Here is a 27,126-nt window from a genome sequence, read left to right as displayed (position 1 = left end):
CCTCGCTACCCACAATCTACCTCCTTCCTCACGATCTGCCGAACTCTCCTCCATCTATGCCCTGATCTTTCCTCCCTCCCTCCTCACTGCTGCATTCCAAGCATCCCCACCATGCCCCGATCTTTTCCGATTGCTGAGGATGGTCCCCAATTGTCCCCAGCTGCAGCCTTCTACCACTGGCTTTCCCGCCCGGAAGCCGGCCAGCCTATCAATCTGGCCGGCTGCCAGGCGGGAAATGGAGCAAAAAAATGATAATGAGGTCCTGCCATTAAATTTGAAAGGACCTCCGCATTCCCGGCAATTCTGGGTTTCCTGGCCGCAAACATGCAGCCTCGCTCCCTCCCCACCTCCCTGTGATGTTAGAATATTAGACAGCAGTTGGGGCAGATTGTCTTATTATTAAACCTGTGCATATTGGATCGCCTGGCTGCAGCACATAAAGCAAAATCAAGTTGGGAGGATCACACACTGGTCCTGCCCCCTGTCCAATTTTCCATCCATTTAGGTTAAAAAACGGATGAAAAATTGGAGGATTTATATATAAGTGGGTCCTCAGCAAATTTAACCGGTGATTAGATTGAACCAGATAGAAGAGTGAGGTTCCACGTTTGATTCCTGGTTTGTATTACGTTAGCTGATCTTAGCTAAAATGTGCTATAATTGGAACCCTAAGAGTAAATTGATTGGCCATCATTTTAGCTTGCAAATAGGGTTTGGTTCAGGAAAACTGAATGAAAAAGAAAATTAAACACAATTTAAAAATTGGGGTAAAACTTTCGATTCAAAGATATTAATGCTTAAAATTTGCAAGTAAACTATAAATATTATAGTAAATCCCTGGCTTTTAATAATTGATTTAATCATCAGTACAGCATCTGCATACACACACATATAAAGTAGGTACATTCATCACATTAACCACGGAAAAGTCCTATGTAAACATCTGTTATGGAGTTTTACATGTTAAATCTGTCCACACCTACCTATTTCATTTGTAACCATTTTGCTTCTGACACCTGTAACACTCTAATAGGATTTCCCAATGATAATGTGGCACTGTCATGCTGAAATATATTGAAAACAGGGGCTTTGCGTCTGCAAGCAATTACATGCTCTAGCCACTGGATGGAACTGCAGATCAATGTTTCTCCCCTCTCCAAAGGTCATATCTATCAGCCATGTTGTTTTTCATGTCTACAGTGTAAGTTTCCAGACAAGTTATGGGTTCTTTTGAAGCTAACTTTCTTATTTATATATATATAGATATATAAACTTTTGCACCTTTGTAGATGATGTTCGGTTATTACTGCCTGCCTCCTCCTGCAGTTCTCTGCCTGATTGTAGCCCGTCTTTATGCCTCTGGTGCCATTCCTATTTTCTGGGCCTGCCTCTGGCTCCTCTATTTTAGCACATTTGGGCCTCTGGCTCCCCCATTTTGTTCATCTACTGCTGCCGTTTTGGCCATTCAGGCCTTGTAGTACCACCATGTCAGGCTGCTTGGGCCTCCCAGAGTCACCATCTTGGCCCACTCAGGCCTCCTGGTTCCATATTTTAATATGGTTGGGCCTTCAGCTGCCAACCTTTTGGGCCTCGGATTCATGTCTCAGAGATATAAAGTCAACATGAGAGGCAGACATAGTGGGTATATGCAGAGAGGTGATGTGGCAGCAAGAGAAGGGAGCACAGGGGGCAGTGAAAAAGGAGTTCATGGGAGGCAGTAAAAGAGGGTTTTAGAGGGCCTGGTGGTTCAGAGAGGGGGAAGCCCAGGACAGGGAAGGCCTAAACTTTCCTTATGGAGCCCCGAGGAGCACTCCTGCGCAGGCCTCCAATTAAACTTGCAGTGGGGCCCTGATGTGGTTGTTGGAGCCCAATCTGCATATTTAAAGAAGGACCTCATTGGCTTTCAGTGGGTAAGGCCCATGGGTCATTTTAACTGTCTGTCGGGCAGGCAGGGTTTAAATTGGCCCTATTATTTTTGAATACTATGGTAAATAATTACCAGAACATAGTGGGGGAAGATTTCCTCTTTCTATTAGGTGTAGGGATATTATAAACATGGGTCGTGAATTTCCTCGAGGGTTGTTAAGCGATTGGCTAATGTTACTCCGGTCGAAGATCAGCAGAAACTCCATTTACGTGGTTTATCTGGGGATTCTGCCGGTCTTTCCCAGAAATTACAATGGCTGATGGGGAAAACCTCCGACGAAATTCATGGCAGTTTTTAATAAACGCAACTATCTATTTGCTGTCTGCAAACTGACTGCTGAGTTTCCTACATTACAACAGTGACTACACTTCAAAAGTAATTCATTGGCTGTAAAGTGCTTTGGGCTGTCCTGAGGTCATGAAAGGTGCTATATAAATGCAAGTCTTTCTTTTTATGTATTCAATCACACACTTTTCAAATGTGCTGAGATAAGCCAATTAATTCCCTAAATGGAAAAACATTTAAATCTAGGGGATAGGTTCCAACAGTCATATTTTTAATGGTGGTGGTTGGAATCCTGAGAAGCAGTGACCCAGAATGCCAAGCGGAGGGCACAGTGAGAGAACTAATTCAACTGTTATATCAGTGAAAAGGAGTGTGTTTGTTAGGTTTTTTACAAAGAGGGAACTGGAACTATGATTATAGTTAACACTCACTTTTATTGAAAGTGAGCATGCAGCTGATTGATTAATTTTAACTGCCAAGATTTATGGGAAATTATTTCTGGTCAGATTGTTGTCTCACACATGTATCTCACACGGGTATAAATATACAGGCAAACACTCACCAAAGGAATAAACTACCATCCAACAATGTAACAATCAATTGGCTTAGACTAAAAACAAAGCTCCATGTCATAAGAGAATATAACATTGCCTCAGGACGGCCTCAAGCAAATGCTAAACCCACAATAACTCTTTCTCCTCTGACTGACTGATTAAAACTCCATGCGTTTCTTATCCAGAAAATATTTTGTTTTAGTTTGCATTTTCATTGCAAAATCGAATCAACATTTGCCAACAATCACTTTCAATGTTGAAAAAGGAATTTTAGCAACCTGGATTACCTGCGCTATCAATCTGTTGAAATAATTATGAGAAGATCTTCTCCACATAGAATAAATCATTGTTTTGCATTAAAAACTGTCAAGAAGAGAGCATCACGGGAGGCCCGAGGAGCATACAAACAGCGCAGGCGCAGCTATAGCAGCAGAGAGCATACCACAACAACCACAGGCAGAAAACTATAGCAGCAACGTCACAGCCAGAGCCGAGGGTGAAGCCCGAAGAATTACAGATAAGTATTTAGGATGGGTATTTAGGATAAGTAACTAAAGGGATTTAAAAAAACTAAGTAGGCGATACTAACAGTAAAGAGATCCAAAATTGTATTAAGTAAGAATCTGGTAAATATAAATATTAAATAAATAAATAGGAGTTAAAGGGGTATTAAGATAAAACAAATATATAATGTAAGTGGCATATATATATAATATAAGTAGACTCTAAATAGAATCGAGCAACAGCTGAGACCCATTGTCTGCAATTCCTGTGCCTTGTGGGAACTCCAGGATGCTTCAGGTGTCCTGGATAACTACATGTGCAGGAAGTGTCTCCAGCTGCTCGAGCTCGAGCTCAGGGTTTCTGAGCTTGAGGAGCGGCTGGAATCACTGCAGGGCATCCGGGAAGCTGAGAATTTCCTGGACCATACGTTCCAGGAGGTGGTCATCTATCAGCCACAGAGAGTTCAGGACAGTAATGGGTGGCCATGCGACAAGGTAGGACGAGGCAGGCAGTGCAGGAATCTTCTGGAAGTATGGCACTCACTAACCGGCATTCAGTATTGAATACCAGTGAGGGTGACCGCACCTCGAAGGTGTGCAGTCTGGAGCATAGCGCCATGGGGCAAAGGACTGCATAGGAGGGCACAGCAAAGTGTAGGAGTATAGTGTTCATAGGGGATTCGATAGTCAGGGCGGCAGACAGGCATTACTGTAACCGCCGAAGTGAGTCCCGCATGGAGCCAGATTAAAGGACATCACTGAGAGGGTGCAGAACATTTTGAGGGGGGAAGGGGAACAGCCAGAAGTCGTGGTCCATGTGGGAACCAATGCCATAGGAAGGAAAAGGGTTCAGGTCCTGCATTCAGAGTTTCAGGAGCAAGAGAGGAAGTTAAAAAGCAGGACCTCAAAGGTAGTAATCTCTGGATTACTCCCAATGCCACGCGGCAGTGAGTATAGAAATAGTAGGATAAGACAGGTTAACCTGTGGCTGGAGAAATGGTGCAGGAGGGAGGGCTTCAGATTCCTGGGGCATTTGGACCAGTTCTGGGGCTGGAGAGACCTGTTCAAGATGGTCGGTTGCATCTCAACAGAGCTGGAACCAATGTCCTTGCAGGAGGTTAATTGGTGCTGTGGGGGAGAGTTTAAACTAATTTGGCAGGTGACTAGGCACCAGGATGAAACATTAGAGCAGAGAAACAAGGTGCACAGAGGACTGGGAGAGACAAATAGCACTAGAGTAAACAATAGTTCAGAAATAGGAGGGGTCAGACTGGGGAAAAATGTGAAGCAGTCTAAGATGGGTTTGGAGTGCATGTGTGTAAACGCACGTAGTGTGGTAAATGAGGTTGGTGAGCTGCAGGCACAATTTGCCACATAGGACTATGATATAGTGGCAATAACAGAGATCTGGCTCAAAGAAGGGGAGGATTGGGTACTCAATATTCCTGGCTACAATGTATTCAGAAAAGATAGAGAAGGGAAAAAAAGGAGGAAGGGTGACAGTTTTGAACAAAGAAACTATTATGGCACTGGAAAGGGATGATTTAATTGAGGGGTCAAAGACAGAATCTATTTGGTTAGAATTAAAGAACACTGGAGGACCTATTACGCTACTAGGTGTATATTAAAGGCCACCAAATAGTGGGAAGAAGCAAATTAGTAGGCAAATTACAGAAAGACGCAAGAATATTAGAGTAGTGATAATGGGGGACTTCAATTATCCTAATATAGACTTGGATAATAATAGTGTAAAGAGCAAAGAAGGGGAGGAATTTCAGAAATGTGTATAAGTGATCAGTGTGTTTCCAGCCCAATGGGGAAGGAAGCAGTGCTGGATCTAGTTCTGGGGAATGAAATGGGGCAAGTGGAGCATGTTTCAGTGGGAGAGCATTTGGGGTACAGTGATCATAATATCATAAGGTTTAGAATAGTTATGGAAAAGGACAAGGAACAATCAAGAATAAAAATATTTAATTGGAGGAGTTCTAATTACAGTGAGTTGAAAAAGGAGCTGGCCCAGGTGTATTGGAATAAGGAATTGGTAGGCAAAACAATAATTGAACAATGGGAGGTGTTCAAAGAGGAGATGGCTAAGCTACAGACTAGACACATTCCCAGAAGGGAGAATGGGAGGGCAGCCAAAGCTGGAACTCCCTGGATAACTAAAGATATAGAGATTAAAATGAAATTGGAAAAGGAGGCTTATGACAAATGTAATCCTTGTCTTTAAATCCCTCCATGGTCTCGCTCCTCTCTATCTCTGTAATATCTTCCAGCCCTACAACCCTCTACGCTCCTCCAATTTTTGCCTCTTGTGCATCCCCGGTTTTAATCGCTCCACTGTTGGCAGCCGTGCCTTCAGCTGCCTACGCCCTAGGCTCTGAAATTCCCTTCCTAAACCTCTCTACCTCTCTACCTCTCTTTCCTCTTTTAAGATGCCTCTTAATCCTACCTCTTTGACCAAGCTTTTGGTCACCTGTCCTATTATCTACTTCTGTGGCTTGGTGTCAAGTTTTGTTTGATAACGCTCCTGTGAAGTGCCTTGGGATGCTTTACTATGTTAAAGGCACCTTATAAATGCAAGTTGTTGTTCTTCTTGTTGTTGTAAGGTTCATAATACAACAGAGAACCAAGCTGAATAAAGAAAGTAGGGAGGAGATCTAAAAAAATGGAATAAGAGGGGCAAAGAGAGAGTATGAAAATAGATTAGCAGCTAACATAAAAGGGAATCCAAAAGTCTTCTATAAACATATAAATAGTAAAAGGGTATTCAGAGGAGGGGTGAGGCTGATCAGGAACCAAAAAGGAGATCTCCTTGTGGAGGCAGAGGGCATGACTGAGGTACTAAATTAATACTTTGCATCCGTCTTCACTAGAGAAGAAGATGCTGCCAATGTCGTAATAGTGATATTGGATAGGATAAAAATAGGTAAAGAGGAGGTACTTAAAAGTTTGGCAGTACTCAAAGTAGAAAAGTCACCCGGATGGAATGCATTCTAAGTTACTGAGGGAAGTAAGGGTGGAAATTGCAGAGCCTCTGGCCACAATCTTCCAATCCTCCTGAGATATGGGGGTGGTGCGAGAGGACAGGAGGATTGCAAATGTTACACCCCAGTTTAAAAGAGGGGAGAACGATAAATCTGGCAACTACAGGTCAGTCAGCCTAATGTGAGGAAACTATTAGTGACAATAATTCAGGACAAAGTTAATTAGCACTAGGAAAAGTATGGGCTAATAAGTGAAAGTCAGCACAGATTTGTTAACGGCAAACTGTGTTTGAGTAACTTGATCGAGTTCTTTGATGAAGTAACAGAGAGGGTTGATGAGGATAGTATGGTTGATGCTGTGTATTTGGACCTTCAAAAGGCATTTGATAAAGTGCCACATAATAGACTTGTTAGCAAAATTGAAGCCCAAGGGATTAAAGGGACAACGGCAGCGTGGATACAAAATTGGCTAAGCAGCAGAAAGTAGAGAGTAGTGATGAACGGTTGTTTTTTCCGACTGGAGGAAAGTTTACAGTGGTGTTCCCCAGGGTTCAGTATAAGGACCACTGCTCTTTTTGTTATATATTAATGACTTGGACTTGCATATACAGGGCATAATTTCAAAGTTTGCAGATGACACAAAACTCAGAAAAATAGTAAACGATGAGGGGGACAGTAACAGATTTCAGGAGGACATAGATAGACTGGTGAAATGAGCAGACACATGGTACATGAAATTTAATGCAGAGAAGTGTGAACTGATACATTTTGGTAGGAAGAATTAGGAGAGGCAATATAAATTAAATGGTACAATTTTAAAGGGGGTGCAGGAACAGAGAGACCCGATGGTGTATGTACACAAACCTTTGAAGGTGACAGGACAAGTTGAGATGGCTGTTAAAAAAGCATTCGGGATCCTTGGCTTTATAAGTAAAGGCATTGAGTACAAAAGCAAGAATGTTATGCTAAACCTTTATAAAACACAGGTTAGGCCGCAGCTGGAGTGTTGTGTTCAATTCTGCGCACCACACTTTAGGAAGGATTTCAAGGCCTTTGAGCAGGTCCAGAAGAGATTCACTAGAATGGTACCAGGGATAAGGGACTTCAGTTATGAGGAGAGACTAGAGAAGCTGGGGTTGTTCGCCTTAGAGCAGAGAAGGTTAAGAGGAGATTTGATAGAGGTGTTCCAAATCATGAACTGTTTTGATAGATTAAATAAGGAGAAACTGTTTCCAGTGGCAGAAAGGTCGCTAACCAGAGGACGCAGATTTAAGAAAATAAATTTTAACCTGGAGCCGGGAAGAGTGCAGGGTGGGGGGGTGGTTGGCGGGAATTCCTGACGGGAAACCCGTAAGTACAGGTTTCCCAGACGTCCTTACGATTTTGACGGTTTCCCATCCGGCTGGCCAGCCAAATTGACAGGCTGGTCTCAGTCGGACGGTAGAAGAGCCAGGGAGTGGATGCGAGCAGGTAAGTCTTAGATGAGGGAGGGTGGGGTCAGGGTCGGGGGGTCATCGGGGGGTCAGGGTCATAGGGGTCAGTCATCAGGGGGTCAGGACTCATTGGGGGTCAGGAGACACAGGGGTCTGTCATCGGGGGGTCGAGAGTCATTGGAGGTCAGGAGTCATCGGGGGTCAGTCATCGCAGTCGGGAGTCATTGCGGGGTCGGGAGTCATTGGGGGGGTCGGGAGACATCGGGGGGGTCCGGAGACATCAGGGATGTTGCGAGACATCGGGGGTTGGTAATCAGGGGGGTAGGGAGTCATGGGGAGTCGAGAGTCATTGGGGATCGGGAGTTACCGGGGGTTGGTCATCGGGGTCAGCAGTCATCGGGCGTCAGAAGTCATCGGGGGTTTGGGAGTCATCGGGGGTCGGTCATCGGAGGTTGGGAGTCATCGGGGGTTGGGAGTCATCGGGGTCGGTCATCGAGGGGGTTGGGAGTCATCGGGAGTTGGTATTCGGGGGGGGGTCGGGAGCCATAAGGGGGTTCGAGAGTCATCAGGGGTCGGGAGTCAACGGGGATCGGTCTTCGAGGGGTTGGGGGTCATTGGGGGGTCGGTCTTTGGGGTGTCTGAGATTATAAGAACATAAGAAATAGGAGCAGGAGTAGGCCAATCGGCTCCTCGAGCCTGCTCCGCCATTCAATAAGATCATGGCTGATCTGACCCTAACCTCAAATCTAAATTCATGTCCAATTTCCTGCCCGCTCCCCATAACCCCTAATTCCCTTTACTTCTCGGAAACTGTCTATTTCTGTTTTAAATTTATTTAATTTATTTAATGATGATCATGGGATTGGAAATCGTGGGGTGGGGGGGGCGGAGATCATGGCGGGGGGGGGTCAGAGATCGTTGTGGGGGGGGGGGTCGCTGCAGGTAGGCTTGCTGGTCCTGGGGGAAGCACTCCTGCTTCTCCGGGCCCACAAGCAGCGCAATAAAGCACTTACCTGCTGTTTCAGGCCTTCTTGCCTCCTCTCACGTGACGTGAAGCAGGAGGACTGGGAATCACGGCCCCCAGTAGTTAAAAATAAAAAGGCTGTAAAAATGGAGGTCCGCAGCCTCTTTCAAAGCTGTGATGTGGAGATGCCGGTGATGGACTGGGGTGGACAAATGTAAGGAATCTTACAACACCAGGTTATAGTCCAACAGTTTTATTTGAAAATCACAAGCTTTCGGAGAATATCTCCTTCGTCAGGTGAGTGAGTGAATGAGAGGTTCTCAAATCGCATATCTTATATTAGGCTGGGACACAATCACACCAATCAAAGGTGTCGTTGGTGTTCAGACAGGTTAGCCACGGAAAACAGTATGTCCCAGTATACTGAATACACAATGGGTCAAATTACACAGACAAAGAGAGAAAGAGACCCGAAAGGCAGAGAGAGAGAGAGAGAATGTTCAGTTGTATTAAAAACAGATAACTTTTTTTTCCCTGCTGGTGGGGTTACGTGTAGCGTGACATGAACCCAAGATCCCGGTTGAGGCCGTCCTCATGGGTGCGGAACTTGGCTATCAATTTCTGCTCGACGATTTTGCGTTGTCGTGTGTCTCGAAGGCCGCCTTGGAGAATGCTTACCCGAAGATCGGTGGCTGAATGTCCTTGACTGCTAAAGTGTTCCCCGACTGGGACGGAACCCTCCTTACTGGCGATTGTTGTGCAGTGTCCGTCCATCCGTTGTTGCAGTGTCTGCATGGTCTCGCCAATGTACCATGCTCCGGGGCATCCTTTCCTGCAACGTATGAGGTAGACAACGTTGGTCGAGTCACAGGAGTATGAACCAAGTACTTGGTGGGTGGTGTCCTCTCGTGTGATGGTGGTATCTGTGTCGATGATCTGGCATGTCTTGCAGAGGTTGCCGTGGCAGGGTTGTGTGGTGTTGTGGACGCTGTTCTCCTGAAAGCTGGGTAATTTGCTGCGAACGATGGTCTGTTTGAGGTTGGGTGGCTGTTTGAAGGTGAGTAGTGGAGGCGTGGGGATGGCCTTAGCGAGGTGTTCGTCGTCATCGATGACATGTTGAAGGCTGCGGAGAACATGGCATAGTTTCTCCGCTCCGGGGAAGTACTGGATGACGAAGTACGGGGTTCATACTCCTGTGACTCGGCCAACGTTGTCTACCTCATACTTTGCAGGAAAGGATGCCCCGGAGCATGGTACATTGGCGAGATCATGCAGACACTGCGACAACGGATGAACGGACACCGCGCAACAATCGCCAGATAGGAGGGTTCCCTCCCAGTCGGGGAACACTTTAGCAGTCAAGGACATTCAGTCACCGATCTTTGGGTAAGCATTCTCCAAGGCGGCCTTCGAGACACACGACAACGCAAAATCGTCGAGCAGAAATTGATAGCCAAGTTCCGCACCCATGAGGACGGCCTCAACCGGGATCTTGGGTTCATGTCATGCTACACGTAACCCCACCAGCAGGGAAAAAAAAGTTATCTGTTTTTAATATAACTGGACATTCTCTCTCTCTCTGCCTTTCGGGTCTCTTTCTCTCTTTGTCTGTATAATTTGACCCATTGTGTATTCAGTATACTGGGACATACTGTTTTCCGTGGCTAACCTGTCTGAACACCAACGACACCTTTGATTGATGTGATTGTGTCCCAGCCTAATATAAGATATGCAATTTGAGAACCTCTCATTCACTCACTCACCTGACGAAGGAGATAATCTCCGAAAGCTTGTGATTTTCAAATAAAACTGTTGGACTATAACTTGGTGTTGTAAGATTCTTTGAAAGCTGTCACTGACCAACCCGCCTCCTAAGAGCGGTTTGGTCATCTACCGCTTGAACCGCCTCCGTTAAAACTGGAAGTGGGTGGGTTGGAGGCGAGTTAGGGTCAGGTTTTAGTTTTTTACAATTTTTACCTTCCCACCCGTCCCCAATCCACCCGTTCGTGGGGTTAACATTTTGGCAAAAGTAACAGTGGCCACATGAGGAAAAAAATGTTTATGCAGCGAGTTGTTGTGATCTGTAATGCATTTCCTGAAATGATGGTGGAAAGGGAATTAGATAAATACTTGAAGGGAAAAAAATTTACAGGGCTATGGGGAAAGAGCAGGAGCGTGTGACTAATTGGATAGCTCTGATGGAAACCATCAGCTTTGTCATCTCTTCACTTGACTATTCCAATGTTGTCCTGCCCAGCCTCCATCCTCCACCCTCCGTAAACTTCAGCTCATTCAAAACTCTGCTGTCCGTACCTTACTCCGCACAAAGTCCCATTCACCCATCACCCCTATCTTCGCTGATCTAAATTGGTTTCCTATGCCTCAAATTTAAAATTCTTATTCTTGTGCTTAAATCCCTTCATGGCTTTCCCCTCCTCCAACCTTAAAACCCCCCTACCTGAACTCTTTATTCCTCTGACACTGGCCCCTTGAGCATTCCCCACCCCTTCACCATACCAAAATCAGCAGTGAATTTAGCCACCTTGGCCCCACACTCTAGAATTCCATCCCACAACCACTCCACCTCCTTCCCATTCTTTAACACCCTTCTTAAAACCAACCTCTTTCACCAAGCTTTTGGTCATCTCTCCTAATATCTCCTTTCATTGACTTGGAGCCCATTTTTTTGATAATGTCTCTGTGCAGTGGTTTTGGACAGTTTTATACCTTAAAGGCGCTCTTTAAATGCGAGTTGTTGTTGTCGTAATCTGGACACTTAACCTACGAATGATCAAAACAAAATGCATCCTATCCATCTTAATATGACGGGTCAATTGCTGTCTTTTCCTTCCGGATGTTTCTATGTTTCTGCCTCTCTCTCTGTTTTTTTTGTTCTGGCCGTTTGTATATTCGGTGGCCTTGTAGGTAACACCTATCTGTCTGAACACTTTGGTTGCCTTGGCAACGGGCAGTTGAAAAGACTATCTGTAATCACCAGGTATTGTTCTGTGATTTATAAATGCGAGAGGTTCGAGGATTTCTTGACATTCACCTGAGGAAGGAGGAAGCCTCCGAAAGCTTGTGAATTTTAAAATAAAATTGTTGGACTATAACTTGGTGTTGTAAAATTGTTTACAATCCATCTTAATAAGCATAGATAATCTAAAAATGATGGAACGATGTGCTCCTGCTGTAGGATTGAGATGAAAAGCTTTTGACAGATCAATAATGAAAGGTGTGACCATTCAAGCCTCTTGTGAATGCTCACTTTTTAATTGAAATACTTCGGTGAAGGTCCAAAATTTATAGTGCAGAACACCACCAAGATTTAAAAGAGCACGGAAGAAGATGAGGTGCATCAGCAGTAGTGATTAGATGTTGGTTTTTAAAAGCCTACAGATTATCAAAGTAACAGGAGACTGAAGGAGATCGGGAGCTTCAGAATTTGAGGGCCTAAGAAAAAAATGAATCGGAGTAGGAGATGGTGCAATGAGTTTTGATTTTAGCATGGTGAAGATATAGGGAGGCAGCCGAGTGTATAATTAGATCAAACTTAAAAGGATTAATGACATTGTAGTATTGATAAAATAAAGTGAAATGTTCGAGGCTAGGGATGAAAGAAAGACTGCCTGTCAAGCAAGCTTCTTGTGTACAGCCCAGATGAGTAAGATGTATTAGAAGAACTTCCACAAATAAGGGAGCAGTGTTCCAGTTCAGAGCAGAGTGCAGCTTTATAGAGAGTTAAGGATTGTTGATGGGGAAAGTGTTTGGCAAGAAAGAGGAAACTGAGCTGCTTACATGCAACTATATCACTGGAGGAGATGTACGGGTTGATGTTTGCGTTGTTAAGGCCCACATGCACCATCTCGTATAATGGCATGGAAAAAGGGTCAGAAATCCATCATGCTGGATCTCTGCCCTTTTAGTACATGTTGCGTATTTACCCGGGATGGGGGAGCTCCAAACTTAATATTATTGTTATGAAACAGAAATGGCTTTAGTATGCTTTCTGCAAAATTTTCTAGCCATCACTCATCACGCCCATCAGCATCAGTTGCAAATCCAGGGTTAGTTGTCGTCAAGCCATATAAAGCAGCAAGTTTAAAGGGCTTGATAAGAAAATTTAATCAGCAGTTAAAAGGCACCATGTTCCTTCAATTCTTTTGTTTCCTTTCTGCTGGCATATAATTTCTTACAAGTCTTTGGGGCCCATCTTCAACTTCAGGGGAACGGCCCCACCGCCCGCCCAAAGCTGGCATCAGAAGGCCTGAGCCATTTTTGGTTCAGGCCTCATATGACTGTCACTGGTGAGCGTTTGACGCTCGTTAGGCGGCTCAACGGCTGGTACAAAGATGAAGGCCCACCCATTCCTACCTGAAAATTGCAAACGGGGTCCTACCACTGGCATAGGACCCCGATTTCCTTATTTAAGCGACCTCCCACCGGAAGCAGGTGGGCGTGCAGCTTGCTCATTTACAGGCCTGCCAGAAAATTATATCAGGCAGATCTTGGGTGTCAATGGGGCAGCCATCAATTTTCAACTGTTGTCCGCCTGTATTTCAGGCGAGAAATGGACGGCTGTCAATTTTGTTTTGTCCCCAGCACCATTATTGGCACGAATGGGTTTACCAATCGGAATTTCCTACCTGTGCTCGGAAGAATAGGAAGACCAACCAAGGGATGCCAGACTGGACAAGCTGCACAAGTACTGTTCTGCGCTCGTCAACCCACTGGTACCCCCACACCCACATCTGCCGACAGAGGTGACCAGAGGACAATTTGGCAGTTAGTGTATGCTGTGGCTCCTGTTCTTAAAGAAAGTAGAGGCAGCGTATCTGGTGATTCTGTGATCTGGCATTCCAAGTGGGAAGCGGTGCTTGCAAGGGGCACAACTCGGGAAGTCGCAGGTGTGCAGCCTCGATTTTCCATCCATTTATTTTAATCTTCTGAGAACGGCTTTTCGTGACTTCCTCCTTTCCGCCAGATTGTGGAATCACTCCTGACGTGTCTTTGACGAACTGAAAGAAACAACAAGCATGAGTATCAAATCAAAGTTTATTTTTTAATATACATTTTTTTTGTTCTGTTTTTGGCCATTCTAGTTTTGAGGCTATAAGCCACTTTTCTTTACCAAACATAGTAATTTTGTCAATTTTCTAATTTTGTCAATTTTCTAATTTTAAGGTTTTTTTTACTTACAAAATTTGAGTGAATTGAAAATTGACAGTGTATAAGTGTAGATGACAGTCTGCATCTTTTATCTAATTAATTAGGAAATTTGCATTGGTGCTGTGAATATGTTAATCATTAAAATGATTAATTATATTAATATAGAATCTAATTTGCATGTTAATTGCCTTCTTATTCATTTTAAAGTCAAAATACATGATGTGGGAAGCAATTTGGTCTTGCTATAGATTCAAACAAATTGTTAACAATCTTTGAAATGGTTTCTTTTCACTGGCAGTTTTTAAAGCGGAGTCTTTTTAGATCTGAAAAATTCTGAAAGATCAAAAAAATAAAATGAGAATTAAATGACAGCTAGGCAACATTAATAAGAAAATAAATATTGAACAGTTCAATGCCTTTGATGATATTTTGAAAGAAAACAATTGGTATTCCAAATATATGTGAACATTAACTCTCCAAGCTAAAATGTTAAATGTTTGAATTTGTTTGCAGCAGTGCAAGGGAATCTCACATCTAATATTACCTTCTTGACATGCTCAGTGGTAGCAGCAGTAGGTTGCTGCAATTCAAGTATACCATAACCAAATTAAAAACACAGCTGTTACTAAGAAAAAACAAGGATCTTGTATATCTGGTTATACAAACCAGGTAAACTGGCATCTCAAAGGCAAAGACAGGTTAACATTTTGAGGAGGACCCTACATTAGGATTACACGGTGTCAATATTGGAAATGCCAAAATACTAAGATTATGCTTTGTGATTTTCACAAACACTTTATGCTTTTGGATGACATTTGTATGTTTGCTATTTTAAAAGAGATGTGAACTGTCTTATTTTAAGACCATGAGACCATAAGTGATAGGAGCAGGAGTAGGTCATTCGGCCCCTCGAGCCTGCTCCGCCATTCAATGAGATCATGGCTGATCTGATTTTTATCTCAACTCCACTTTCCTGCCTTTTCCCCATATCCTTTGACTCCCTTGCTGATCAAAAATTTATCTAACTCAGCCTTGAATGTATTCAATGACTCAGCCTCCACAGCTTTTTGGGGTAAAGAATTCCAAAGATTCACGACCCTCTGGGAGAAGAAATTCCTCCTCATTTCCATCTTAAATGGGCGACCTCTTATTCTGAGACTATGCCCCCTAGTTTTAGATTCCCCCATGAGGGGTAACATCCTCTCAGCATCTACCCTATCGAGTCCCCTCAGAATCTTGTATGTTTCAATAAGATCTCCTCTCATTCTTCTAAACTCCAATGAGTACAGACCCAACCTGTTCAATCTTTCCTCATAAGACAATCCTTCCATACCCGGAATCAACCTAGTGAACGTTCTCTGAACTGCCTCCAATGCAAGTATGTCCTTCCTTAAATAAGGGCACCAGAACTGTACGCAGTACTCCAGGTGTGGTCTCACCAGCACCCTGTACAGTAGTAGCATGACTTCCCTGCTTTTATACTCCATCTCCCTAGAAATAAAGGCCAATATTCTGTTTGCCTTCCGGATTACCTGCTGCACCTGTATGCTGAATTTTGTGTTTCATGTATGAGGACACCCAGATCCCTCTGTACTGCAGCATTTTGTAGTATTTTTCCATTCAAATAATATTTTGCTTTTTATTTTTCCTCCCAAAGTGGATGACTTCACATTTTCCCACATTATATTCCATCTGCCAAATTTTTGCCCATTCGCTTAACCTGTCAATATCCCTTTGCAGACACTTTGTGTCCTCATCACAACTTGCTTTTCCACCTATCTTTGTATCATCAGCAAATTTGGCCACAACACACTCTGTTCCTTCATCCAAGTCATTGATACATATTGTAAATAGCTGAGGCCCCAGCACTGAGCCCTGCGGCACCCCACTAGTTACAGATTGCCATTTTGAAAATGACCCTTTTATCCCGACCCTTTGTTTTCTGTTATTTAGCCAATCCTCTATCCATGCCAGTATATCCCTCCCAACACCATGAGCTCTTATCTTGTGCAGTAATCTTTTATGTGGCACCTTATCGAATGCCTTTTGGAAATCCAAATATACTGCATCCATTGGTTCCCCTTTATCCATCCTGCCCATTACTTCCTCAAAGAAGGTAACACCATAGTTCAAATAGCAGAGAGATGGATGTCACATGAAAATGTGCTCATCCTTCATTATCACCAGCACTAATTTCTGGCCTAATATTTCAATAAAATAGGGCAATAGTCAAAGGGATCCATTGGAGGCAGCATTGTCCTTGGCCAGAGGGAGAGGATGGCAGGTTTTTGGTTATTTTGAGTGAATTTTATTTAAAAATAACAAAATTTTAAAAAATTCAATTAACTTAAACTTACTTGATATTCATTCACCATAAATATATGGTGACATTAGGACCAGTTTTCCTGCTTCCTCCCAGCTCTGCTGTTGAACAACAACAGCACCCTCACAGTGTGCTGCATCTGTCCAGCCTCAGGAATGCCTACATTTACTGACCTGGGCCATTAACATGGATGCCCCAGCACACACTTGCCCCTTAGCAGGGCCTTGCACTGAAAAACAGAGCAGAAGAGGCCTACAGCTGTGCTACTGGCCACTGGCTTTGGAATGTTCTGGCTACAGCTGGACAGCAGCCACCAGTAAACCTTAAAGACATAAGATAATCAGCAGCAACATATGTTGGCCTCTTCATTTCTCTTTGGGCTGTCCTGGGATCTCCTCAGATCATCTGATCCATGGGAGTCCCCAGCACTAGCGCTAATGCCTAGTTTCTTCTTCAAGTGCCTCTGAAAATGGGTACCCAACTATCAGGAGAACAAGAAGAGACAGCAGGCTGGTGACATCCCCTCCAACACATTAACATGATACCCAATGCAGGTGCAGATCCAGCTCCACCTCCTCATGGAAATCCTGGAAAACCTAGGACACTGTAAAAGGGGTGGGGAATTGATAATTTGATCTTGGCCTCTTTTCCTGATCTTTGTGTCTGGGGAAATGGGCATTCACCAGGGGCAAGAGTCAGGCAAATACATCTGTCTATTCACTGAGCAGAACCTCATTAAATGCCTTCTGAAAATCTATGTACTTAACATCCATCGTTCTTCCATCTATCACCTCAATGACTCTGTCAAGTAACTTTAGAAAGTTAGAAAGTGCTGGAAACAGTCAACAAGTCAGGCAGCTCTGTAGAGAGAGGAAGGTTGAGTTAACAAAACATCGATCGACGTTTTATTAACTCAACCTTCCTCTCTCCACAGATGCGCCTGACCCGCTGAGTGTTTCCTGAATTTTCTGTTTTTATTGCAGATTTCCAGCACCTGCAGTATTTTCCATTATGTCTTACTTTTTTTAAGTTAGTTAGACATGATTTACTTTTCACAAAATCATGCTGATTATTCCTAATCAGCTTATGTTTCTCTCGGAACTCACTTACTTTGTCCTTAATGATGGATTCTAGCAATTTACCTGGCAATGGTGGTAAATTCACTGGCCTAAGTTATTTGGTTTATCTGTGCCTTCTGAGAAAACAATGTAACATTTGCTACTTTCCAATCATTAGGTACTATAACTTAGTCAAGCAAGCTTGGAAAATGGAAACAATTGCACCACCAATTTGTTTACCTAATTTCTTCAATACTCTCAGAAGGAAACCATCTTAACCTGAAGATTTGTTCCCATTATTTTGTTCATCACAATTTTTCTGTTTAAAGGTAATGCCTGTATATTTCTCCCCTTCACTAATCTCTAGTGTTTCCTGTCCCTCTGAAATGATATCCTACTTCTCCACTTTGAAGACTAAACCATAATAGCCATTTAGTAAATCTCCATGCCCTTATGCTCTTCTATTGTCATAATAGATCTATCGCAAGCCCACTTCTTCCTTTACCTTTTTTTAATTCTTTATTACGTTTATACAAGCTATGGTTATTTTTTCACACTCCCTCTTTTCCCCCATATTAGAAAATGAGACATATGCTGTATTTGAATACTAAAGTCAAATTATTTGAAACTTTAACCTGCAATGACATTAAAATTAATTCATATTTACTTGGAAAATGTTACTTATTTGGACAACTTAATGGAATACCTTATTCAAAATAAAAGTACATTTAAACAGAAACAAAGTAAAACAGCCAAATTGGAAGCATCTTGCTCAAAGTTATGGAAACAAAATGCCAGCAAGAACCAAATTTAAGACCTGCAGTGAAAATCCCCGGAGACAATATTTGAGTTGTGTGATGCATACAAATACAAAAGGAAGCGAAAAGAAGTGAAATGTTTGACCAAGTGGTATGCTTTCCATTCACTGGTGGATAGTTACTGTGTAAAGTCAGATAGCAGGTGGGCTAGAAGAGTTAGACTGGGGTATTCTAGAGTTGGATAGGAGTCAGGTTAGGAGGGGGTGCAGGAAGAGAGAGACCTGGAGGTTCACATACACAAATCTTTGAAGGTGACAGGACAAGTTGATAAAGCTTTTAAAAAAGCATAAGAGATATCCTTGGCTTTATGAATAGAGACATATGGAGTACAAAAGCAAGGAAGTTATTGTAAACAATTATAAATCACAGGTTAGGCCTCAGCTAGAGTATTGTGTCCAATTCTGTGCACCACACTTAGGAAGGATGTCAAAGCCTTGGAGAGGGTGCAGAGGAGATTTACCAGAATGGTACCAGAGATGAGGGATTTCAGTTGTGTGGAGGTATTGTTCTCCTTAGAGCAGAAAAGGTTACGGAGATTATTAATAGAGGTGTTCAAAATTATGAGGGGCTTTGATAGAGTAGATAGGGAGAAACTGTTTCCACTGGCAGGGGGGTTAGTAACCAGAGGACATAAATTTAAGATAATTGGCAAAAAATCCAGGAGGGAAATGAGGAAAATTTTCTTTATGCAGCAATTTGTTATGATCTGGAATGCACTGCCTGAAAGAGTGTTGGAAGCAGATTCAGTGGTAATTTTCAAAAGGGAATAGGATATATACTTGAAAAGGAGTAATTTGCAGAGCTATGGGGTAAGTGCAAGGGGTTGGGACTAATTAGATAGCTCTTTCAAAGAACTGGCACAGGCATGATGGGTCAAAATGCCTCCTGCTGTGCGGTATGATTCTATGATTCTGTAAGTTGGCTGGAAGTCTTGAAAATCTCTTTCATTGAATTTCAAATTGCCAAAACTGGGATAAAACACCGAAGAGCCTGAGTTCACTTAATAACTTACATTCTCTTGAATAAGTATGACAATTTGGCAGGGATGATTTTCCTTCATTTTGCCCTTGAGGAGCAGTTAATCCCTGGGCACAAAGCAGAGGAGAAAGGGGTGGAGACCTGTGATACTGGGTCTCTGCTCTTTACGGTGAAAGGGGATTTCCTCAGGGTCCCCGGAGTAGGGGTGGGGGGAAACAAAGTTCTTGCACCTAAAAGAGGCCGAAGCATTGAAATTAAATGGAAATGAAGCCTTGGCACCTTCTGCCTCATTTTCCTTTATCTACATGGGGCTAACACAAATTTGGAAGTGTATCCAGAAGAAGTTGGAGTTAGGTCTAATGCCTAGCTCCTCTCAGATGGTGGTATATCTAAGCAGGGCAGGGAGCAAAGATATTGAGGATCTAAGAAAGTAAATGACCTTTTATTTTGTAGAAGCAGCAAAGGAATGTTGGGGCAAGAGACCTCCTTATATCCTTTTGGACATGGGGCAGTAAAGTCGGTATTACCATTGCTGCAGGCTTTTCAAATCTACAGCAGCGACTATATTTACACACTTCAATTCTGATCACAGGTGCCTGCCAAGGAGCAGGCATGTGCCTAGGGAATTTTAAGCCAATGGAAATGACCTGAACCCAGAAATACAGGCAGATTCAGGTCATGTCAGGTAAAGAATACTTCATGAATTGCATCCAACTGATTGAGGGGCAAAAACAATTGGCCCTGGTATCTTTGGTGCTAACATAGTCAGGTAAATTGCCATATGGGATTGTCTAAAATCAAGGGAGAAAATTACCTTAATACATATCTCTCACCCTTAGTTTTCTAAGGATTCTTATAGCCACAAAGCTTGGTCCACAATTTATGTTAATTTAATTCAGTCTCTCCCCAGCACACCCATCAACTCCTTCTGCCTGCCTCCATAAATTTATATCTCTGTCACTCCATAATATTTTTATGATTAAAAAACTCATTCAACATTTCCATTAGTCACTCTCAGTTATTTTTTCTACCCCTTTCAATTCTACAATGTTTTTATTTTCATTCTATTCTCTGAGTCCTCCAGCTTGTGTGCTTAAGTACACCCAATGCATCCTTCACAATTTGTCCTTGGGTTTTAAACATTTTTTTTATTCTTTCATGGGATGTGGGCGTCACTGGCAATGCCAGTATTTATTGCCCATCCCTAATTGCCTTTCAGAAAGTGGTGGTGAGCTGCCTTCTTGAACCGCTGTAGTCTGTGTGATGAAGGTTCTCCAACAGTGCTGTTAGGTGGAGAGTTCAAGGATTTTGACCCAGCGACGATGAAGGAATGGCGATATATTTCCAAGTCGGGATGGTGTGTGATTTGGAGGGAACGTGCAGGTGGTGTTGTTCCCGTGTGCCTGCTGCCCTTGTCCTTCTAGGTGGTAGAGGTCGTGGGTTTGGGACGTGCTGTCGAAGAAGCCTTGGCGAGTTGCTGCAGTGCATCCTGTGGATGGTACACACTGCAGCTACGGTGTGCCGGTGATGAAGGGAGCGAATGTTTTTTCGGGTGGTGGATGCAGTGCCAATTAAGTGGGTTGCTTTGTCCTGGATGGTGTTGAGCTTCTTTAGTATTGTTGGAGTTGGACTCATCCAGGCAAGTGGAGAGTATTCCATCACACTCCTGACTTGTGCCTTGTAGATGGTGGAAAGGCTTTGGGGAGTCAGGAGGTGAGTCACTTGCCGCAGAATACCCAGCCTCTGGCCTGCACTTGTGGCCACAGTATTTATGTGGCTGGTCCAGTTAGGTTTCTGGTCAATGGTGACCCCCAAGATGTTGATGGTGGGGGATTCGGTGATGGCAATGCCGTTGAATGTCAAGGGGATGTGGTTAGACTCTCTCTTGTTGCCTGGCACTTGTCTGGCGTGAATGTTACTTGCCACATATGGTAGTTTGCAGCTAGTATATGGCACTGGCCATTCTTATAACTCTGAAAGTAATATTTAATATTATGCCTTTGACAATAATTAATTTCCAAATGAACTTGTTTGGAATCTAATTCTCTTCAAGAATGATCTAATATTTTTAAATATTTTGTACTTTTTTGCAATTCTCACCCATTTCTTCCTTTGCTTTAAATTTCCCAACCTGAAAAACAGGTGGGAGATTATATGGACAGAAATTAACAAAAAGTAACAGAAAGAGCAGACAAGGGTAATGTAGTGGATGTAATATACATGGACTTTCAAAAGGACTTTGATAAGGTACCACATAGTGGACTCATGACTAAGGTATGAGCATGTGGAATTCGGGGACAAGTAGCAGAATGGATAGCAAATTGGCTACAAAACAGAAAACAGAGAGTAGGGGTTAAAGGTAGTTACTCAGACTAGCAGAAGGTGGGAAGTGGGGTTCACAGGGATCGGTACTGGGACCACTGTTATTCACCATTTACATAAATGATTTGGACCAGGAATCGGAAGTACAATATCAAAATTTACTAATGACACCAAATTGGGGGGTATAGTTAATACTGAGGAAGAATGCGACAAAATACAAGAAGACATTAACAAACTTGCAAAATGGACTTGTAAATGACAAATGAATTTCAATATAGACAAATGTGTTGTTGCATTTTGGTAGGAGCAATAAGAAGGCCACTTATTCCTTGGAAAATAAAGGGGGAGCTTTAACCCTCCTACGACAGGTGGAAGAGGGTCAGGGGGGAAAGGGTTAAATCAGTAAATATGTGAAACCCGATCCCAACCCGTCGCGAACACGCCTACTTCAGGTTTAACCACAGCGGCTTTGGGGGTGTCCGAGTAACCTGCTCTGGAGAGGCGGGTCTGTGATTATAATATGTTAATAAGGTTCCTTTTCTCAGATTTTGGTAGCCATTTAAATTAACGCTCGCCGGCCAGGTTTCCCAGGGCTCGGGAAACCCAGCAGCTAAAGGGAGTTGAGAGCTGACAGATCCATCAGATAAGTGCTTTTTAGAGGTGTTCTTCCTCCCGGTCCCTTAAGCAAATCTTTTGCTGCAACTGGTCAACCCCACTGTGATCTGCTGAACTCCCCGCAATCTGCGGACCCCTGCCACCTGCCAACACCCACCGCGATCTGCCGAAACTCCCGCAATCTGCCGACCCCCCCATGATCGGCCGACTCTCTCCACCATGCCCCAATCTAATCCGATTACCGGGGACCGTCCCCAGCGGTCCCTGGCTGTGGCGTTCCACAGCAGGCTTTCCTTGCCCGGCAGCCGGCCAGCCTCTCAATCAGGCCGGCTGCCAGCCAGGAAACGGAGTAAAAATTTGGCAGGACTGCCATGTTCCTGGCATTTCCGGGTTTCCCAGCCGCTCCCTCCCCACCTCCCCATAAATATCAGGGCCTAAGAATCTAAATGGCATTGAGGCGCAAAAGCATCTAGGGGTACAGATTCATTAAAAGTAGCAACACAGGTTAAGCAAGCCACAAAAAGTGCAAACAAAGCACAGGGGTTTGTCTCCAGAAGAAGAAAATTCTAAAGCCAAGAAGTTGTATTAAACTTATTTAGAATCTTGGTTATATCACACTTGGAGTACCGTGCACAGTACTCGTCTCCATATTACAAAAAAAGATATAGAAGCAATGGAGAAAGTGCAAAAAAAATTTACAAAGATGATACCAGAAATAAGAGGGTACAACTATCAGGAATGACTGAACAGGTTGGGGCTCTTTTCTCTTGAAAAAAGAGAAGGCTGAGCGGTGACCTGATAGAGGTCTTTACAGTTATGAAGAGGTTTGTTAGGGTAAACTTAAGAAGATGTTTCCACTCGCGGGGGCACCAAAACTGGGGGCCATAAATACAATATAGTCACTAATGAATCCAATAAAGAACTCAGGATAATCTTCTTTACTCGGAGAGTGGTAAGAATATGGAACTCACTACCACATGGAGTGTCTGAGGTGAATAGCATGGATGCATTTAAGGGGAAGCGAGATAAATACACGAGGGTGAAAGGAATAGAAGGATAGGGTTAAATGAAGGAGAAGGCTTGTCTGGAGCATAAACATCGGTTGGGCCAAATGGTCTGTTTCTATGCTGTAAAATTCTATATAATTCAATGTAATTAGAATTTACAAGTGCAATCTATCCTCTGTTCAGTAATTGTAGCAAAATTATGAACTCATTCTTTTTGCATATTTTCAGTTTTACTAGAAATAGACTATAAAGACTATCTATTTCTAACCCCAAGACAACATTAGTGGAAATTAGATAATGCTTGGTTCTAAAAGGGGTTCAACTTTGCATTTCTTTTATTCTTTCAGTTGCTCTAGGAAGCTCTTTTGCCTGTTAGGAACATGACAAATAGATTCAGGCATTTAATGAAAACATTTCTAAGCAGTTGTGTTCCTGTATTATGAACACCTATAGCTCATAATCACCCACTTCAATGAGTCATCTAAACAGGGACAAAAATATATCCCATGAAGAGGAAATGAGAGAGACCTTCTACAGGCATTTGCCAAGCAGTGACTTGGTTCACAGTTCATCTGTATCTATGGCATATAAAATTGCATTACAATAATCTAGATTTATACAGTGCCTTTTACTTGACAAAACGTCCAAATACAAATTATAGTAGGAATGGTGGATATTGAGCAGCAAGCAAAAGTGAAATTAGGCATGGTAACTGAAGATTTAGTCAATGAGATAATTCATGAGGAGCATATTGAATGTGGGGAGAGATGTAACCATCCAAGAATTCGGAAGGAAGCTCCAGAGTGCAGGTGAATAATGGCTAGAGGCTCTACCTCTGAAGGTGGAACAGTAGGCGGGAGGATCCAAAAGGCAGACTGGAGTCGAGAGTATAAGATGGAGATAAATGCAGTCCTGGAGAATTGGAGCCCTGCAAGGATTTTGAAGATGAGGGCAAGGATATTGAAGTCAATGTGCTGGGGGCATGAACTGATCAACACAATGAGACCATCCACCCAACCACTTTCATGGGCTCGATATTGCCAGGACTGTGGGTTCGCGGCGGGGGGGCTATTGGGCACATGGGTAGCGCGCCCGGCGAAATCAGTCTGCCCCCAGTTTAATGATGCCTCACTCCAGGTATCATTAGATGGGGTGAGGAGGAGGGGGAGGACAGAGATCTTCCCCTCGGCGGGCGGGAGGAAGCGGCCTGCCTCTGCCACCAGGAAGGCCTGGCTCGAGGTGGCAGAGGAGGTCACCTGTACCACCAACATATCGCCCACCTGCATACAGTGCAGGAGGCGCTGCAATGACCTAAGTAGGTCAGCCAAAGTGAGTACACTTACTCATTCCCCTACACTCCGTCTGCCACATCACCGCCCCCACCCCACATCTCCTTCAGCACTGCCAACACAACTCTGTCACATCACCCCTCATACCCACTCAAACCTCATCCTCATCTTACCTGCACTTACTCTCCTCGCCAGTACTCATCCCACCACTACCACTCAACCCAATCCTCATACAATCTCATGGATCTATCTCATACTCACCCTCTGATGCATCTCTTTCACAGTCAGCATCACTCAACCTGCCACTACCTGTGCTGCAGCCACAGGGCATGCATCACATATGTGCAGTAGGCAGCGTAAGGCAAACGTGTCGTGAGCATGAAGGAGATGCACAAGGGTGTTTGAGGGTTTGTCATGGTTTTTACTTATATTTAATTTCTGATCAACTCACATCACATATTATATTGGCACCACTACTGCCACGTCTTTGGAGTCTTTTCTGATTTGTGCAATAATGCCCTTTCCTGAGGATCACAATGAAGACCCATACCTGATGCCACCCATTGTGTCACTGCAAAGTGGATGTAGGTGTATTTGCAGTGCTCTTTTGTGCAGACGACTGAGAGACATTGGCGATGTCCCCGGTGGCACCCTGGAAGGATGCAGAGGAGAAGTTGTTGAGGGCTGTGGTAACGTTGATAGCGACAGGTAAGAAGATGGTGCTCGGGCCAGCCGGGAGCAGCTCGGCATCAAGGAGGCTGCAGATGTCCACGACTACATGTCGAGTGACTCTGAGTCCCCGTGTGCACTGCTGCTCAGAGAGGTCCAGGAAGCTGAGCCTCGGTCTGTGGACCCTGTGGCGAGGGTAGTGCCCCCTGCGATGCATCTCTCTCTGCCTTTGCCCTCCCTCCTGCTGTGCAGGTGGATGTGTCACAGCACTGTGTTGTGGAGCTCCATGTGTCAGAGGTGGACGGCATGGCCGGCGAGGCTGGTGAAGCTGTTCGCCCTCCGAGGAGGTCATGACTGCAGCCACGGCGGCCCCCATGCGGAAGATGTACATCTGAGGGGGTCTGCAAGGTAGATACATGTGTCTGGACCCCGGGGTAAGTGTGCAAGTTGGTGAATTTGATTGTCAGGAGGAGGGTGGTGGAGGCCAAACTTTGTCCCAAGTGACAGAGTGGCCTCCTGCAATGAGTGAGGGTCTCCCCCCCGACCTGTCAAATGGACCTTTGCAGCTGCAATACCTGAATAAATACTCACAAGTGGCACCCCGCCGGCTTTAATTGCCTGCGGGAGTCCCACATGCGGGGGCTGCATACGCACGTCATCCCGTCTATGGGGAACCCGGAAGTGGGCGGGTTGGAGCTGGGCTCCCGACCCGCTCCAGGATTCCCCGATTTTTGGAGCCCCCCCCCGCCAGGAACGCACCCGATAGCGGGTGCTAAAATAGAGCCCCATATTTCAGCATGGCTCCCCTCAGGTTTCTTTATCTTATTATCCTTATTTCTCTATCTGTTTTGTTTTCTGACATATACTAATTATATAATACCCTCTAGTGGCTATTACCTTCTACAGTGACTGCAGCATACCAAATAAATTACTGTATTCAAAGCTCAATCTGCAATATTAGTTGCTCGTAGATTCCTAACTCATTCCTATATCACTACACTAACAATAGTATGTATTTGCCATTTCATAAACTTTAAGAATGATGAAACACTTATTGCTATTAAGATTATAATAACAACTTGCTATAGTTGCTGTTTTAACTGATAGTCAAATCTTTTCCCCAGTTTTAGTAACTGTCTTCTGTTTTTCTTCTGTTTATAACAAATTGATTTTTATTCATCTGCATTCTTATTAATATTTTCCTTGTAACTTTTTGTGTGAAAACCTTTTTATCATTTGCTTCAGATCACTTTGCTTTCGGAACTTTTATTCCCAGAGGGATATGATGCGACATAAAATCAGTCAACAACAAGTGTTCAGAAACCACAATAAGATAAATCTGCTGGTGTGCTTAGCAATAAAACACACAACTCTGTAATTACAGAAAGAGGATTGTAGTGTTTCTCTGGAAATGTCAGGGCATAATCTTTTATGACACACAGTGGTACATAAGATGGTCTTTAATATTTTACCACCTGGGATCCTCACAGTTCAGATTACTTTGATTAATGGGCATCTGTGTTTCCTCAGGACACTCATTTGATTGCATGTGTATGGGTTCTGAAGATACAAAGCATTCAGGAAAATTAAAGAATAATTGTACATTATTCCTGATATTATTTATATTGTAGCAAATGCCATAGTTCAACACAAAAGTGAACATATTCAAATAAAAGACTTTAAAAACTAAAAACACATATCTGTTCTATCCAAAGATCTCAACAAAAATAAAGGTGTTACGATAATATATTTAAATTATAATTTTATTTGGTGGCCATGTGTAGAAATTCCTCATTCCATATATCATATGTTAACATTTGCTCTAATTAAATTTAGTCCTACTATTGAGTTATTGATAGACTGTGAAACTGTACTTTTAAATTGGAGGCGGGGGATGGGTGATAATTTCAACCCCAAAGAACGGGTGGGCTGTGGGTGGGTGGGCAGTCAAAATTGTACATTTCATCAGCGGAACCACAACCAGGTCCAACGCGCCCACTTCTGGGTTTAACCCAGGCGCGTTTGGATGCGCGTGTGCAGCCAAAACCTGGAAGTCAAGTCCCTTATTAATGCCACCGGGTGGATTGTTACCTACTTTACCTACTTGAAATACTTAAGGTGGGTAATTTTTTGTGGATTCTGAACCTGAAATTAATTTTACCTTACCTGCATGGGTTTCTTGCAGCTTCTCAATCTCGCCAGTGAAATGGAGGCGAGTTTCATGC

The 27,126-nt window shown here is 43.6% G+C and overlaps 1 long non-coding RNA gene across 4 annotated transcripts in view; it reads right to left on the bottom strand.

The window, feature by feature from the left end:
• Positions 1-27,126, bottom strand: part of LOC137323088 (uncharacterized) — a 247,437-nt gene that overhangs the window by 20,433 nt on the left and 199,878 nt on the right. For all 4 annotated transcript variants that reach the window (XR_010963299.1, XR_010963302.1, XR_010963301.1 and 1 more), the window contains one exon: positions 13,300-13,671. This is a non-coding gene — a long non-coding RNA (uncharacterized lncRNA). The remainder of the gene's footprint in view (positions 1-13,299; positions 13,672-27,126) is intronic.

This window comes from Heptranchias perlo, chromosome 6 (genome assembly GCF_035084215.1).
Source record: "Heptranchias perlo isolate sHepPer1 chromosome 6, sHepPer1.hap1, whole genome shotgun sequence".
NCBI classification, from domain to species: Eukaryota; Metazoa; Chordata; class Chondrichthyes; order Hexanchiformes; family Hexanchidae; genus Heptranchias; species Heptranchias perlo.
The sequence above is the reverse complement of the archived record's forward strand: the minus strand, read 5'-3'. Positions and strand labels throughout refer to the sequence as shown.